General features: G+C 41.1%; 1 pseudogene; it reads left to right on the plus strand.

Annotated features, from left to right (window-relative positions):
* Positions 1 to 229: 229 nt before the first annotated feature.
* Positions 230 to 3,738, plus strand: LOC110585491 (annotated as a pseudogene).
* The last annotated feature ends 14,620 nt before the right edge of the window (positions 3,739 to 18,358 follow it).

Genomic DNA, 18,358 nt, shown 5'->3' on the forward strand with positions numbered 1-18,358 from the left:
TCCTGACCATGAGACACATGTGTAGTAATAAAGCAATAAGCAAGTATCTTTTGAAGTTGTTGCAAATGAGCTGGACTTCAGTAAGAGCAAGAAAAGAGGCAAGAGAAGTGCCTTCTGCTTTTACTATAATACAATCCTGTATACAGTATTGTAATGAAGAGTATATTTGACAATAGCCATCCATAGGTCATTCTCAATAATAGGGATGTTCTAGATAATTAACAATACCATGAGCAAAGAGATGGTGGCTGATGGTTAGTCAGTTTTAGATACTTGATATGTTGTCTATGATGACTCCAACTTAAAAACATTTTTAATTTTCTTTAGAAAGAGGAACTGTGAGAGCTTTAGAAAAATCTTAAGAGCATATCTTGTCAAACCTCTCATTTTACAGATGAAGTACCAAAGCCTAGTAGCTTCATCTGTCCAAAGACATAGTCTTAAACTTGTATTTATTTATTTACACTCCAACTTGTTTCAGAAAATACATAAGCTAACCAAGACTACATTCAGTTCAGCAAGAGGAAATAAGTAATTAAATAAGATTAAAGAGGGATGAGCAGGTGAGAATGAGATTTGTACATCATAAAGCCTTAAATATTGGTTAGAAGTGGGCAATAAAACTGGTTCCAAGCTTTCTAACAGCCAATCATATAAAGAAAGAACCTCAATCTGTTTCATAGTTTGGAGTCTATAAAATTAAGAACCAGTTGCTCAGAAAGTTGCCAATCCTGCACCAAGATCACAGAATCATTTCTCCCATACATTCTCATAGAGAAGGCCCCAGTCTTCACAGAAAAGAATAAAATGATGGCATCACCTGAAGAGCTGTGACTCTTTGGAGGACTAAGATGTTTCAGGCACATGGCTCAATACTGAGATAGAATCTAGAGAATACGGAGGACTAGATGGACTGCACACCTTGAGGCAAGGCTCAATAAGCAACATTTGCCTCAAACACAATTGTGACACATATTGAGGGGCAGTGACTTGTCGATACTTAACCTGCCCCATTTTCACTGTCTCCCCTCTCACCATGGGCCTTCCACTCATCCACTCAATGTTCCAGTGAGATCCAAGAACATTCCTCAACATCCCCCCCGACCCATTTAGTCAGCAAGTTGTATTAATTTTGCCTCCTAAATATCTCACAATCAACCATTTCCTTTTATCCTGAATTTCTATACCACCCTGTCATCATTTCACCTACAACAATTCTCTGCATCTACTCTTGTGCCCCCGCCAATCACGATCCCCACAGAGACTTTGTGGCCTTTCCAAACACAACTCTGATGATACTGCTCCCCTGCTTAAAACCTTTCAGGATTTCTCTGGTGCCCTCGGAGTAAAATTCCAAGTCCTTAACACAGCAGAGCAGGTATTGCATTGTCCGGTCCCTAACTGTCTCCAGCCTTTTCCACAGCCACTCTTTCATTCTCCTCACTCCAGGCACACAAGTCTGTGGGCAGTTCCAGTAGGTGCTTTATACTTCATCAGAACATTGAAGTCCCCCAAGTATTCACTTCTATGGTGCCTTATTTGCATTTGTCACGTTGTAACCAGTTGTTTACTTGATAGTCATGTTGTTAAAATCTCTCTACCCCATGCATGTAAACGTCACAAGGTAAGGAGATTCATCTTTCTAGCTCACTGTTATATTCCTTATGTCACAGAGTACCAGGCACAGCACAGTGAAATACCTGAATGAATAATGGGATGATTAAATGGATAAAAAGTGAATATTAGAGTCTAGCCATCCTATTTTTCCAGATAGATAGACAATTTTATGTGATGTTTAGAGCCATGTGTTGGCAGACATCCTCCACAGGTCTCTTGGTTTCTGCTTGTCTTCCAAGAAAAAGGCATTGATGGCTTTGTTCTGGATTATCTTTGCAAGGATGTCTACACAACAAACAACCTTGGAAGACAGAGGTGGTATCTCTTTCCAAAGCAGAGGGCCTGTTTGTTTCCTGACCATAAACATAAGGTCTCCCTCTGGAGCAATGGTTTGAGAAGACTGCTAGCAGCCCTCTTACACAACTGAGGGTTTCTTAAATTCAGGGTTTCTATGACAAAACTACTGTGTGCACAGCATCCACTTGGGCTGTTATCCATTTCCTCTGTGGGTCTTAGCAAGCCAAGGAAACCAATATAAACATGAGGCTCGTGTTATTTTCTGTACAGTGAGTAAAAAAGTTCTCTCTCATCCAAGAGTCTCATGTCTTCTGCCAGCATCTATGAAACTATGGCAGGCTAATTTGATAGCTTGCAAATAGGATAAAATCTTAGACTCTTCACACTTCTCGACACCATGGGCTTTAACAATTGGCAGAGCTGGGAGGAGGGGGTAAAGGCTGAGATCCTCTTGTGAAAATTGGGAAATCTATGAAAGACAATATTTCAATTGGCTGTGAATTTGGAATCTTCTTCAAATGGTAATTTTGGGGTGACTCCAAAAATATGTTAACTCTTGGCCTCAGATTTCATAAATATTATAAATATAATATGGTGTTAATAAAAGTGTGATTCTTGGAGCACTTGCAACAGAAATGTCTCAACTCCCGTACCCTATCCCAAGTCTATTAAATTGAAACTATACTCATAAAATTATTTTTATAGTTGAAAAATCAAGTTTGCACTGATCCATTGATATTTTTCCCCATACCTCCTAGAAACCAAGAGCATGCACCCTCCCTCAGACAAACACATATATATTGTTCAACACCAGGATCTTTAGAGTTACAGCTATGCCCACACTGTAATCTCATCCCATCATTTCTGTTTGTAATAATCCCACCCATGTTCTTCAATTCAATACATCACTATCTTATATATATTTTATGGATAATAAATAGATGGTAGATGATGATGACAGATAATGAGAGGCAGCATATCCACAAACAAGATAAACATAATATACTAGAACCTCTCCATTTGGAATAGGGCAAGTGCATAAGGCAGATAAAAAAGAATTTATAAAGTTTTTCCTTTAACAGAAAGTGAACTGATAGTCTTCTCTTTAAATCTATACATGCTTTTTTTCTTTCTGCCCATGGACACCACCAAGTAAGCATTGTTAAAGTTTCCCCTCCCACCGCCGTCCTGTCTAAGAGTCTCCCAAAGAGCCTGACCAGCTGTGGAAGCTCTTCATTGGAGGTTTGAGCTTTGAAACAACCAATGAGAGTCTGAGGAGCCATTTTGAGCAATGGGAAACACTTAACGGACTGTGTGGTCGTGAGAGATCCAAACACCAAGCGCTCCAGAGGCTTTGGGTTTGTCATGTATGACACTGTGGAGGAGGTTGAGGTAGCCGTGAATGCAAAGCCACACAAGGTGGATGGAAGAGCTGTGGAACCAAAGAGGGCCGTCTCAAGAGAAGATTCTCAAAGACCTGGTGCCTACTTAACTGTGAAAAAGATTTGTGTTGGTGGCATTAAAGAAGACACTGAAGAACATCATCTGAGAGATTATTTTGAACAGTATGGGAAAATTGAAGTGATTGAGATCATGACCGCCCGAGGCAGTGGTGGAAAGAGAGGCTTTGCTTTTGTAACATTTGATGACCATGACTCTGTAGACAAGATTGTCATTCAAAAATCCCATACTGTGAATGGCCTCAACTGTGAGGTAAGGAAAGCCCTGTCTAAGCAAGAGATGGCTAGTGCTTCATCCAGCCAAAGAGGTCGAAGTGGTTCTGGAAACTGGTGGTGGTCGTGGAAGTGGTTTTGGTGGGAATGACGACTTTGGTCATGGAGGGAACTTCAGTGGGCGAGGTGGTTTGGTGGTGGTCGAGGTGGTGGTAGACATGGTGGCAGTGGGGATGGCCATAACAGACTTGGTAATGACAGAAGCAACTTTGGAGGTGGTGGAAGCTATAATGATTTTGGCAATTACAACAATCAATCTTCAAATTTTGGACCCATGGAAGGAGGAAATTTTGGAGGCAGAAGCTCCAAAGTGGTGGAGGCCAATACTTTGCCAAGCCACAAAACCAAGGTGGTATGGCGGTTCCAGTGGCAGCAGTAGCTATGGCGGTGGAAGAAGGTTTTCATTACTGCCAGGAAACAAGGCTTAGCAGGAGAGGAGAGCCAGAGAAGGGACAGGGAAGCTACAGGTTACAACAGATTGGTGAACTCAGCCAAGCACAGTGGTGGCAGGGCTTAGCTGCTACAAAGAAGACATGTTTTAGACAATAATCATGTGTATGGGCAAAAAACTCAAGGACTGTATTTGTGACTTATTGTATAACAGGTTATTTTAGTTTCTGTTCTGTGGAAAGTGTAAAGCATTCCAACAAAGTGTTTTAATGTAGTTTTTTTTTTTTTTTGCACTCATGCTGTTGATTGCTAAATGTAATAGTCTGATCATGATGCTGAATAAATGTCTTTTTAAAAAAATAAATAAATCTATACATGTAAAATTAAATGACATCTCTTGCAAATAAAGAAGCTGAGTATTCAGTAGTCTTTATTGCTACAGTAAGGTCTGAATTTTCTGCTTCCCTTTATTTCACAAATAAGCTCCAAACCTTGCAGCATCCTATATGAAAAGCACTGCTTGCTCAAATGCCAAGAATGAAAGATCTAATTACTGATGGAAACTCACCTGTGAGCACAACCCAGCAAGAGCCGCTAGCGGGGCTCATTTAGAGTCTCTTAATGGTTTTGATTCAAAGAACTCCCTGAAGACTGAACTGATTACATCAGGATTTCTGGCTGCAATGGTCAAAGTAATATCCACAGGATATGACAGGAATTATGATGGATATCGAAAGCTCTGCAAATCGAAGAGTAAAATCACTTTTCTACCTGAGAGTTCTGTTCCATATAAAACTTAGAATATATCAACAGTGAAAAGTTAATCTCTTCCCAGTGGAAGTTATGAAGATATACAACACACAACTCTGCCAGAGAAAAGGAAAAGAGTCTTTTCTGTGTGAAGATTTTCTCCTCATGTAACCTAATTGGAAACTGCTTATGATACTAAATAATCCATTGGATTATTTTTTTTATTTAAATTCAGTTAGCCAACTTATAGTACATCATTAGTTTCAGATGTAGTGTTCAATAATTTACCAGTTGCATATAACACCCAGTGTTCATCACATCATGTGCCCTCCTTAATGTCCATCACCCAATTACCCCACCCCCCCACTCACCTCCCCTCCAGCAACTCTCAAGTTTGTTTCCTATAGTTAAGAGTCTCTCATGGTTTTTCTCCCTTTCTGGTAACTTCCCATTCGGTTTTCCCTCCTTTCCCCAAAGGTTCTCTGCCCTGTTTTTTATATTCCACATCTGAGTGAACCCATATAATTGTCTTTCTCTGATTGACTTATTTCGTTCAGCATAATACCCTCCAGTTCCATCCACGTTGACGTGAATGGTAAGATTTCATCCTTACCATTGGCTGAGTAATACTCCATTGTGTGTGTGTGTGTGTGTGTGTATACATATACACCACATCTTCTTTATCCATTCATCTGTCGATGGACATCTTGGCTCTTTCCACAGTTTGGCCTATTGTGGACATTGCTGCCATGAACACTGGGGTGCAGATGCTCCTTCAGGTCACTGCATTTGTATCTTTGGGGTAAATCCCTAGTAGTGCAATTGCTGGGTCATAGGGTAGCTCTATTTTTTTTATAAAGATTTTATTTATTTATTCATGAGAGATAGAGAGAGAGAGAGGCAGAGGGAGAAGCAGGCTCCCCGCAGAGCGGGGAGCCCGATGCGGGACTCGATCCCAGGACCCTGGGATCATGACCTGAGCTGAAGGCAGACGCTTAACCGACTGAGCCACCCAGGCATCCCAGGTAGCTCTATTTTTAACTTCTTGAGGAACCTCCATACTGTTTTCCAGAGTGGCTGTACCAGCTTGGATTATTGAATATCCACCAGAGTAACAGAGAAAAAATTGATCGGCATTCACAGTATATATAAATTTACTGTGGACAACTTTCTCTTTCAAATCAATGTCTTTCAGATATTAAGATGTGTCTTTCTTTTTTGTTAAGATTTTTATTTATTTATTTAAGAGAGAAAATGAGAGAGAGAGAGAGAGCATGAGAGGGGGGGAAGGTCAGAGGGAGAAGCAGACTCCCTGCTGAGCAGGGAGCCCGATGTGGGACTCAATCCCAGGATTCTGGGATCATGACCTGAGCTGAAGGCAGTCGCTTAACCAACTGAGCCACCCAGGCGTCCAAGATGTGTCTTTCAATGTGACCTAGGGTTTGGTGCTATGACAAAAAGTTTCAATTTAACTTTTAAAAAATGGTTGTGGGGAATTATTCTTTTCTTCATTTTTGAACCTATATTTAAAGAGCCAAACATATAATTTTTAAATACACACACGCACACATACATACACACATTTAAAATGAAAACCAGTTAAAGCCCAAATGATTTATGTAGATACTCTGCCCTCTAGAGAGTAGGGCATAACTTCCCACTTCTAATGTGTGGGCCTAGTGACTTCCTTCCAAAAAGCAGAAGATGGAGGGGACAAGGGACAGATTAGAATGGAAAAATCTGACAAACATGACCTCAGTGAAGAGTTCAAGGTTTACATCACCAGTAACAACTCATGCTCTCTTGATACAATATGATGAGAATAGCACATTTACCTCTGTGGTTCTCCTCCCCAAAACTCCCAACCCCAGTCTAATCATAAAGAAAACATCAGACATTTTTGGCGGAGCAAGATGGCGGAGGAGTAGGAGACCTGGATTTCGTCTCCTCTCAGGAATTCAGCTGGATAGGGATCAAACCATTCTGAACACCTACAAACTCAACAGGAGATCGAAGAAAAGAAGAGCAACAACTCTCTCATCAGAAAAGCGACCACTTTCTGGAAGGTAGGACGTGCGGAGAAGTGAATCCGAGGCGATATTCGGGAGGATAGATGGCGGGGGAGGGGCCTCCGGCGGCCGCTTCTGGCAAGTGATAGAACCACGGAGCACAAAATCGGAACTTTTAAAAGTCTGCTCCGGGGGCGCCTGGGTGGCTCAGTCGTTAAGCGTCTGCCTCCGGCTCGGGTCATGATCCTGGAGTCCCGGGATCGAGTCCCACATCGGGCTCCCTGCTCGGCGGGAAGCCTGCTTCTCCCTCTCCCACTCCCCCTGCTTGTGTTCCTGTTCTTGCTGTCTCTCTCTGTCATATAAATAAATAAAATCTTAAAAAAAAAAAAAAGTCTGCTCCGCTGAGGGACGTCACTCTGGTGGCTAAGCGGGGGGTGGAACCCTCCGGGACAGTGTGGTCTCAGGACCCACAGGTCACAGAAAGACCGGGGGTGCCTGAGTGTGGCGGAGCTCCCAGGTATCGGAGCAGGGAAGCCGGCTGCAGAGGCGGAGCCCAGGCGCGGGCTCTCAGCTCGGGGTTGCCATAAATCGTGATCCGCGGCAGTCGGGCCACTGCTCCTCCAGCAGGGACCCAACAAGCGGCAGATCCGGGGAGACTCACCTTCCTCCCCGGGAGGAGCCGCGCGGGAGTGCGCCGCAGGGATCTGCTGGGTTTGGAGACTCCACCCGGGGTCGGGTGCCAGAGATAGAAACGCGCGGTCACAGGCCGGGTGAGCACGGAGTGCGGCTGGAGACCGGGGAGACGGGAGTGACTGACAGCTTTTCTCTGGGGGCTCACTGAGAGGCGGGGCCCCGAGTTCTCGGCTCCTCCGGGGCGGAGATTGGGAGGCCGCCATCTTCACTCTCCGCCTCCAAATCTGTACAGAAAGCTCGCAGAGAACAAAAGCCCCAAAGAGCAAACCTGAGCAGATTACTTAGCCGGGAGGGGGCAAGGGCGGGGCAATTCTGCCTCCGGCAGAGACATTTGGAAACCACGGCAACAGGCCCCTCCCCAGAAGATCAGCGAGAACAGCCAGCCAAGGCCAAGTTTACCGATCAATGAGAACGGCAGAACTCCAGCGCTAGGGGACTACTGCACATAGAATTCATGGCTTTTTTACCATGATTCTTTAGTCTTTCAAAGTTAATTTTTTTTTAACTGTCTTTTTTTCTTTTTTTTTCTTTTTGAATTTTTCTTTTTCCCTTTTTCAACCAACATCTTATCAATCCCTTTTTTTAAAAAAAAAACATTTTTATTTTTCATTTTTAGAGTCATATTCTATCCCTTCATAGTAGTTACCCGTATTTTTGGCTTATATATATAAGTTGTTCTCTCTTTAAAATTTTGAGATAGTTTCTTCTAACAGATTAAAATATACCCTAAATCTCTAGTATATGGTGTTTTCTATTGCCCTGCCTGATCACATCCTCTCCCTTTTTTTTTCTTTTTTTAAATCCTCTTCTTTCTTTTTTTCAAACAACTTCTTATCAATTCCTTTTATAAAATTTTTTATAATTTCCATCTTTACAGTCATATTCCATCCCTTCATCATATCAACCCTTATTTTTGTACATATATAAGTTTTTCTTTCTTTAAAATTTTGGGAGGCACTTTCTTCTAAAAGACCAAAATACACCCCAAATCTAGTGTGTGGAACTGATCTATTTACCAGCCTGATCATATTTGATCACATTCTGGTTTTTTTGTTGTTGTTGTTGTTGTTGTTTTGTTTTGTTTGTTTTTGTTTTTATCTTTATCTTTTTCTTTTTTTTCTTTTTCTTTTTCCTCTCTTTCCCTTTCTTTTCCCACTGCTTCAAGTCTTTTCTGATTTGTTTAGAGTATATTTTCTGGGGACGTTGTTACTCTGCTAGCATTTTGTTCTCTCATTAATCTATTCTCCTCTGCACAAAATGACAAGACGGAAAAAATCACCTCAACAAAAAGAACAAGAGGTAGTACCGACTGCCAGGGACCTACTCAATACGGACATTAGTACAATGTCAGATCTAGAGTTCAGAATCATCACTTTAAAGATACTAGCTGGGCTTGAAAAAAATATGGAAGTTATTAGAGAAACCCTTTCTGGAGAAGTCAAAGAACTAAAATCCAACCAAGTAGAAATCAAAAAGGCTATTAATGAGGTGCAATCAAAAATGGGGGCGCTAACTGCTAGAATAAATGAGGCAGAAGAGAGAATCAGTAATATAGAAGATGAAATGATGGAAAATAAAGAAGCTGAGAAAAAGAGAGATAAATAACTACTGGATCACGAGGGCAGAATTCGAGAGATAAGCGATACCATAAGACAAAACAACATTAGAATAATTGGGATCCCAGAAGAAGAAGAAAGAGAGAGAGGGGCAGAAGGTATAATGGAGCAAATTATAGCAGAGAACTTCCCTAATTTGGGAAAGGAAACAGGCATGAAAATCCAGGAAGCACAGAGAACCCCTCTCAAAATCAATAAAAATAGGTCAACACCCCGACATCTAATAGTAAAACTTATGAGTCTCATAGACAAAGAGAAAATCCTGAAAGCAGCTCGGGAGAAGAGATATGTAACCTACAAGGGTAGAAACATTAGATTGGCAACAGAACTATCCACAGAGACCTGGCAGGCCAGAAAGGACTGGCAGGATATATTCAGAGCACTAAATGAGAAAAATATGCAGCCAAGAATACTCTATCCAGCTAGGCTGTCATTGAAAATTGAAGGAGAGATAAAAAGCTTCCAGGACAAACAAAAACTAAAGGAATTTGCAAACACAAAACCAGCCCTACAGGAAATCTTGAAAGGGGTCCTCTAAGCAAAGAGAGAGCCTAAAGGCAATATAGACCAGAAAGGAACACAGACAATATACAGTAACAGTCACCTTACAGGCAATACAATGGCACTAAATTCCTATCTTTCAATAGTTACCCTGAATGTAAATGGGCTAAATGCCTCAATCAAAAGACACAGGCTATCAGACTGGATTAAAAAACAAGACCCATCGATATGCTGTCTGCAAGAGACTCATTTTAGAACCAAAGACACCCCCAGATTGAAAGTGAGGGGGTGGAAAACCATTTACCATGCTAATGGACACCAAAAGAAAGCTGGGGTGGCAATCCTTATATCAAACAAATTAGATTTTAAACCAAAGACTGTAATAAGAGATGAGGAAGGACACTATATCCTACTTAAAGGATCTATCCAACAAGAAGATCTAACAATTGTAAATATCTATGCCCCTAACATGGGAGCAGCCAATTATATAAGCCAATTAATAACAAAAGCAAAGAAACACATCGACAACAATACAATAATAGTGGGGGACTTTAACACCCCCCTCACTGAAATGGACAGATCGTCTAAGCAAAAGATCAACAAGGAAATAAAGATTTTAAATGACACACTGGACCAAATGGACTTCACAGACATATTCAGAACATTCCACCCCAAAGCAACGGAATACACATTCTTCTCTAGTGCCCATGGAACATACTCCAGAATAGATCACATCCTAGGTCATAAATCAGGTCTCAACCGGTACCAAAAGATTGGAATCATTCCCTGCCTATTTTCAGACCACAATGCTTTGAAACTAGAACTCAATCACAAGAGGAAAGTCAGAAAGAACTCAAATACATGGAGGCTAAAGAGCATCCTACTGAAGAATGAATGGGTCAACCAGGAAATTAAAGAAGAATTAAAAAAATACATGGAAACCAATGAAAATGAAAACACAACTATTCAAAATCTTTGGGATGCAGCAAAGGCAGTCCTAAGAGGAAAGTATATAGCAATACAAGCCTTTCTCAAGAAACAAGAAAGGTCTCAAGTACACAACCTAACCCTACACCTAAAGGAGCTGGAGAAAGAACAGCAAATAAAGCCTAAACCCAGCAGGAGAAGAGAAATAATAAAGATCAGAGCAGAAATCAATGAAATAGAAACTAAAAGAACAGTAGAACAGATCAACGAAACTAGGAGCTGGTTCTTTGAAAGAATTAACAAGATTGATAAACCCCTGGCCAGACTTATCAAAAAGAGAAGAGAAATGACCCAAATCAACAAAATCATGAATGAAAGAGGAGAGATCACAACCAACACCAAAGAACTACAAACAATTATAAGAACATATTATGAGCAACTCTATGCCAGCAAATTAGATAACCTGGAAGAAATGGATGCATTCCTAGAGATGTATCAACTACCAAAACTGAACCAGGATGAAATAGAAAACCTGAACAGACCTATAACCACTAAGGAAATTGAAGCAGTCATCAAAAATCTCCCAAAAAACAAAAGCCCAGGGCCAGATGGCTTCCCAGGGGAATTCTACCAAACATTTAAAGAAGAATTAATACCTATTCTTCTGAAACTGTTCCAAAAAATAGAAATGGAAGGAAAACTTCCAAACTCATTTTATGAGGCCAGCATTACCTTGATCCCAAAACCAGACAAAGACCCCATCAAAAAGGAGAATTACAGACCAATATCTTTGATGAACATGGATGCAAAAATTCTCACCAAAATACTAGCCAATAGGATCCAACAGTACATTAAAAGGATTATTCACCATGACCAAGTGGGATTTATCCCTGGGCTGCAAGGTTGGTTCAACATCCGCAAATCAATCAATGTGATACATTAAGAAAAGAAAGAACAAGAATCATATGATCCTCTCAATAGATGCAGAAAAAGCATTTGACAAAGTACAGCATCCTTTCTTGATCAAAACTCTTCAGAGTATAGGGATTGAGGGTACATACCTCAATATCATAAAAGCCATCTATGAAAAACCTACAGCGAATATCATTCTCAATGGGGAAAAACTGAGAGCTTTCCCCCTAAGGTCAGGAACGCGGCAGGGATGTCCACTATCACCACTGCTATTCAACATAGTATTGGAAGTCCTAGCCACAGCAATCAGACAACAAAAAGAAATCAAAGGCATCCAAATTGGCAAAGAAGAAGTCAAACTCTCACTCTTGGCAGATGATATGATACTTTATGTGGAAAACCCAAAAGACTCCACCCCAAAACTGCTAGAACTCATACAGGAATTCAGTAAAGTGGCAGGATATAAAATCAATGCACAGAAGTCAGTGGCATTCCTATACACCAACAACAAGACAGAAGAAAGAGAAATTAAGGAGTCGATCCCATTTACAATTGCACCCAAAACCATAAGATACCTAGGAATAAATCTAACCAAAGAGACAAAGGATCTGTACTCAGAAAACTATAAAATACTCATGAAAGAAATTGAGGAAGACACAAAGAAATGGAAAAATGTTCCATGCTCATGGATTGGAAGAACAAATATTGTGAAGATGTCAATGCTACCTAGAGCAATCTACACATTCAATGCCATCCCCATCAAAATACCATCCACTTTTTTCAAAGAAATGGAACAAATAATCCTAAAATTTGTATGGAACCAGAAAAGACCCCGCATAGCCAGAGGAATGTTGAAAAAGAAAAGCAAAGCTGGCGGCATCACAATTCCGGACTTCCAGCTCTATTACAAAGCTGTCATCATCAAGACAGCATGGTACTGGCACAAAAACAGACACATAGATCAATGGAACAGAATAGAGAGCCCAGAAATGGACCCTCAACTCTATGGTCAACTCATCTTTGACAAAGCAGGAAAGAATGTCCAATGGAATAAAGACAGTCTCTTCAACAAATGGTGTTGGGAAAATTGGATAGCCACATGCAGAAGAATGAAACTGGACCATTTCCTTACACCACACACAAAAAGAGACTCCAAATGGTTGAAAGACCTCAATGTGAGACAGGAGTCCATCAAAATCCTAAAGGAGAACACGGGCAGCAACCTCTTCAACCTCAGCCGAAGCAACTTCTTCCTAGAAACATCGCCAAAGGCAAGGGAAGCAAGGGCAAAAATGAACTATTGGGACTTCATCAAGATAAAAAGCTTTTGCAAAGCAAAGGAAACAGTCAACAAAACCAAAAGACAACCAACAGAATGGGAGAAGATATTTGCAAATGACATATCAGATAAAGGGCTAGTATCCAAAATCTATAAAGAACTCATCAAACTCAACACCCAAAGAACAAAGAATCCAATCAAGAAATGGGCAGAAGACATGAACAGACATTTTTCCAAAGAAGACATCCAAATGGCCAACAGACACATGAAAAAGTGCTCAATATCGCTCGGCATCAGGGAAATCCAAATCAAAACCTCAATGAGATACCACCTCACACCAGTCAGAATGGCTAAAATTAACAAGTCAGGAAATGACAGATGTTGGCAGGGATGCGGAGAAAGGGGAACCCTCCTACACTGTTGGTGGGAATGCAAGCTGGTGCAGCCACTCTGGAAAACAGTATGGAGGTTCCTCAAAAAGTTGAAAATTGAACTACCATATGATCCAGCAATTGCACTACTGGGTATTTACCCCAAAGATACAAAAGTAGGGATCCGAAGGTGTACGTGCACCCCGATGTTTATAGCAGCAATGTCCACAATAGCCAAACTGTGGAAAGAGCCAAGATGTCCATCGACAGATGAATGGATAAAGAAGAGGTGGTATATATATACAATGGAATATTATGCAGCCATCAAAAAGAATGAGATCTTGCCATTTGCAACGACGTGGATGGAACTGGAGGGTATTATGTTGAGTGAAATAAGTCAAACAGAGAAAGACATGTATCATATGATCTCACTGATATGAGGAATTCTTAATTGCAGGAAACAAACTGAGGGTTGCTGGAGTGGGGGGTGGGGTGGGAGGGATGGGGTGACTGGGTGATAGACACTGGGGAGGGTATGTGCTCTGGTAAGTGCTGTGAATTGTGCAAGACTGTTGAATCTCAGATCTGTACCTCTGAAACAAATAATGCAATATATGTTAAGGAAAAAAAAAAAGAAGAAGAAGAAGGTAGCGGGAGGGGAAGAATGAATCGGGGGAAATCGGAGGGGTAGACGAACCATGAGAGACGATGGACTCTGAAAAACAAACTGAGGGTTCTAGAGGGGAGGGGGGTGGGAGGATGGGTTAGCCTGGTGGTGGGTATTGAGGAGGGCACATTCTGCATGGAGCACTGGGTGTTATGCACAAACAATGAATCATGGAACACTTCATCTAAAACTAATGATGTAATGTATGGGGATTAACATAAGAATAAAAAAAAATTAAAACTCAAAAAAAAAAAAAAAAGAAAACATCAGACAAATCCCAGTTGAGGGACATCTACAAAATACCTGACCAGAACTCTTCAGAACTGTCCAAGTCATCAAAAACAAGGAAAATCTAGAGGCTGGTAAAAGGATATAAACTTTGAGTTATAAGATAAATAAGGTCTGAGGTCTAATGTATAACACGGTGACATAGTTGGAAATACTATATTGTATATTTGAAATTTGCTAAGAGAGTAGAATTTCAGTGTTCTCAACAAAAGAAGAAAGAAAAGAGATAAATTTTTTTAAAAAAAAGAAGTTTCCCATTTTTCTTATCCTATTTATTAAAAATGAAAGCAAAATGAGTTATATTGTCTAGAGGATAGCAATTCTTATATAGTGTTCACAGAATGATCATTAGAGGTGCTCTGATTTACATGTGAATGGGGAAATTAAACTATAATCTTGAAAGACCAAAAAAGAAAAAAAATAAAACAAAGGAGAGTCTCAGAAACTGTCACAGCCCCAAGGAGTCTTGAGCCATGATGAGTAAATATAATGTGATATCCTGGATGGGATCCTGGATGAGATCCCAGGTGGATACCAAGGGAACCTGAATAAAATATGGCCTTTAGTTGATAATAATGTATCAATATTAATTCATGTGTTATGACAAATGTACCATACCATAAGATGTCAATAACAGGCAAAACTAAGAGTAGGGTACATAGGGACTCTGTACTATCTTTACAATTTTCCTGTAAATCTAAATCTATTCTAAAACACAAAATTTAAGGGCACCTGGGTGGCTCAGCAGTTAAGCGTCTGCCTTCGGCCTAGGTCATGATCCCAGAGTCCTGGGATCGAGCCCCGCATCAGGCTCCCCGCTCCGTGGGGAATCTGCTTCTCCCTCTGCCCCTGGCCCTGCTTGTGCTCTCTCACTCTTGCTCTGCACTCTCTTGCTCTCTCTCTCTCTCTCAAATAAATAAATACATAAAATCTTAAAAAATAAAATAAAATAAATTTACTTTTAAAGTTTTTTAATGAGTCAATACATTATTTTCTGAAAACAAATTAAAGCTACAAATTCTAAAGCCAGGTTTGATGCTAAGCCAGTAGTGATTATCTAATTATATCCATGTAGGCTAATTATAACATAGTTATATTTTTTGAGGTTTTTTTTTAAGATTTACTTATTTATTTATTTGACAGAGAGAGAGAGAGAGCACAAGCAGGGTGGAGGGGGAGAGGGAGAGGGAGAAGCAGACTCCCGGCTGAGCAGAGAGCCTTACATGGGACTCGATCCCAGGACCCTGGGATCATGACCTGACCGAAGGCAGATGCTTAATGCCTGAGCCACCCAGGCGCCCCATAACATAGTTATATTTTAACAGAACTAGATAGCATCTAAAAGCAAGATGAGGAATTACATATTAACAAACCAAAGAAGAAAAATGCACTTATGCTTACAAAATCTTCCATGTCACTTCTGAATCACATCTTCTAAATGTCAATTTCTCTAGCAAATGCTTTCAGAACAGAAGCCACCGTTTTACTGTTCCTGGTAATACAAAGCACTGACCTCAGCTGATGGCAAAAATAAAGTATGCAAGGCTAATAAGGCACAAATTCAGGATAAAAAGTTACATTCTCAAAAAAAAAAATCCTCCTGTACATGATGCCTGAAAATCCTTTTCTTGGGTATAAAGTTATCTCCCATCACAAAGACTTAATTACAAATTCTTTCTGCTTTATAATGAACCAAAATTTCTACTCAGGTCTAAAGGACTGGCAAGGGCTGTTTTGGCTGCATGGCTTGGCAATGGCCTTTCACAAAGACATGGATCAAGATGAGAAAGAGAGAGAAGGGGAGAGAAGTGTACTATTCACACTATAACTCAGATGTTCAGCTCTATTTGTATTTATATAGATTTCATGTATACTGAAGTGATGTCCTAATTGGTATTTAGGGTCCCAATATATCTCATGAGCTAAATGAAGTCTCATGAGATATATTGGGACCCTAAATACCAATTAGGACATCACTTCAGTACAGAAATATATACTGATTTCCAAACACTGAATTATAAACAACTGACTATGGAAACCAGACCATGTGTAAAACGTTGCCGACTCACATACATTCGTATCAGGAGTTTCACGTGTTGTGTCCGCTTACTTAGAGTATTTGAGTAATGCTACACCTGTCTTCCTCCTCATCCAATTAAAGTACCAACACTGTCTGTCCTAGGGGAAAAATTAAGGACATAAACTAAACCCTAGTTGCAGAGTTGTTCCACAATAATATTTATAATAGGGAAAAGAGCTCATTTCTAACAAAAAGGAGACTGCTTAAATGAACATGCACGTCTATATAGTGGTATATTATGCAATCATTAAAACGGCTATAGAAAAACATTTAATGTCGGAAAGATTTTTTATGATATACTGGGGTGGGGTCAATTAACCTGTTCATTCTCAGATCAACCTCCATCATTCTCTACCCTGTCCCATCTCTCGGGGAACTATATTTTCTTACCCTGTGGCATCCGGTGGTTTCAGACAATGAAAGGCCCCAGCAGAACACTAAAGTGTGGGTGTAGCCAACAATGTCACAACGCACGCAGATCACCTGGAACCCATGTCTTTATGGTTTCTGTGTGTACCTCACCCACCTCCCACAAGCTTCCATGTGGCTTCATTTCAAGGGAGCCCCTGCAGTTATTTTCTGGAGAACTGTTTTCAGGCTACTAGAGCTCGCTTTGCTTAGCAAAGACGTGGAAATGTCTGGGCACTTCAGAGGAGGAGGTTACTCATCACCACTGCCGGAGATGGGTGGGAGTAAAAAAAAAAAAAAAAAAAACCCAGCTCCCTTGCTTCAGGATCAGAGAACGGAGGCACAGCTTACACTGTAGGATCCAGCTACAACCACCCTCTGAGGAGCTCTGCCTGGCTTTCACTCCTCTCTGACCCTGCCTCTCCACTCCTCCATGTGTCTCCCCCAGGAGCACTTCCACAGTAACTCCTTACGCACAAATCCTTTCCCCAGGAGAACTCCCTCTCCCTCTGCCCCTGTGCTGCCCCCAGCAGGGGCTGCATCTCCTCCATGGCTCCAGCTCCTGTCAGCTAACATCGACCTGCTACAAGCACACTCAAGTCTCTTATGTAAAAGTTATGACATTATTCAGAAGAGTGGGACTGTGAGATTTGTTATGGGGGGTATTTGCGTGTCTCAGATAAAACTGAACAATCTTGAACCACCCAAACATCTTGGGCCTCCATTGCCTCCCACTCCCTCATCTCATGCAGCCCAACACCAAGAAGCAGCTAGCCCAACAGAAAGAATGGTTTGCTGAAGACTCACTGAGGCTGATGTGCTGTTCTCCAAAATGCGGTACATGTTCGAGCTAGAGACCAATATAAGGTGCTGTTTCCCCCATTGTCAGGATACACAGGCTGGAAATTAAGAGATGGAGGTAGAAGAATCCCTTTTTAGACATAATATTCCATCATTGCAACCTTGCAGCCCTGAGTTCCAATGGCTTATGGATCTTAGTTCCCAAGGGAGAAAGGTTCCATAATCATCCCATTAAGCTATAAGTTACAACTGTTATCTGGTCACTTTAGGCTTCTCATGCCATTGATTCAATAGGCAGAGGAGTTACTGTACTAGCTGTGATGATATATCCAGTCTATCAAAGGGAACTTCATCAAGGATACACGACAGGGGCCGAAGACTACGTCAGAACCCAGAAGATGCCCCAGGGCACCTCGTGGGACTTCCATGTCCCAGTAAAAGTCAATGGAAGATTAAAACAACCCAATCAAGGCAGGACCCCTAATGACGTATGTGCTTCAAGAAGAAAGATTAGGATCACTCCACCAAGAATAGAACCCAGGTAAGGTGCCTCAGTGTAAGAGAACATGGAGTGGCCAGTAAAAGAAAAAAATGATGTGTCCATGATATGACCTCATGACCATCCAGAGAAAGGAGGGTTGTAGCAGATCTGCACATTTTCCTGACACACGTGCCTGTATGTTAACAAAATGCCTAGTTTTACCTTTCCCCTTCATGTACTTTTCGTTTGGGGGTTATGGGTGAGTTCCAACTTTGTCATTTAGTCCTCAGAAACCCTAACCACAACCAGGAGAACCCGGAACCAACGGAGGTGCGGCATATCACCTGGAGAACCTAGCTTGGCTAACACAGTTACTTCATACCTCCATTTGGGGGAAAGGAGGAAAATGTTTCTCTGTCTAAATGACAGCTGCCTCCTACTGGGCGGAAATGTGAAGTGTTGCATGGACATTAAACACAGGGAGCAGAGTGAAAGGGACACTGATTAACAAAAAGGAGACACAGTCACAGCCACCCTC

This window comes from Neomonachus schauinslandi, chromosome 9 (genome assembly GCF_002201575.2).
Source record: "Neomonachus schauinslandi chromosome 9, ASM220157v2, whole genome shotgun sequence".
Lineage (NCBI taxonomy): Eukaryota > Metazoa > Chordata > Mammalia > Carnivora > Phocidae > Neomonachus > Neomonachus schauinslandi.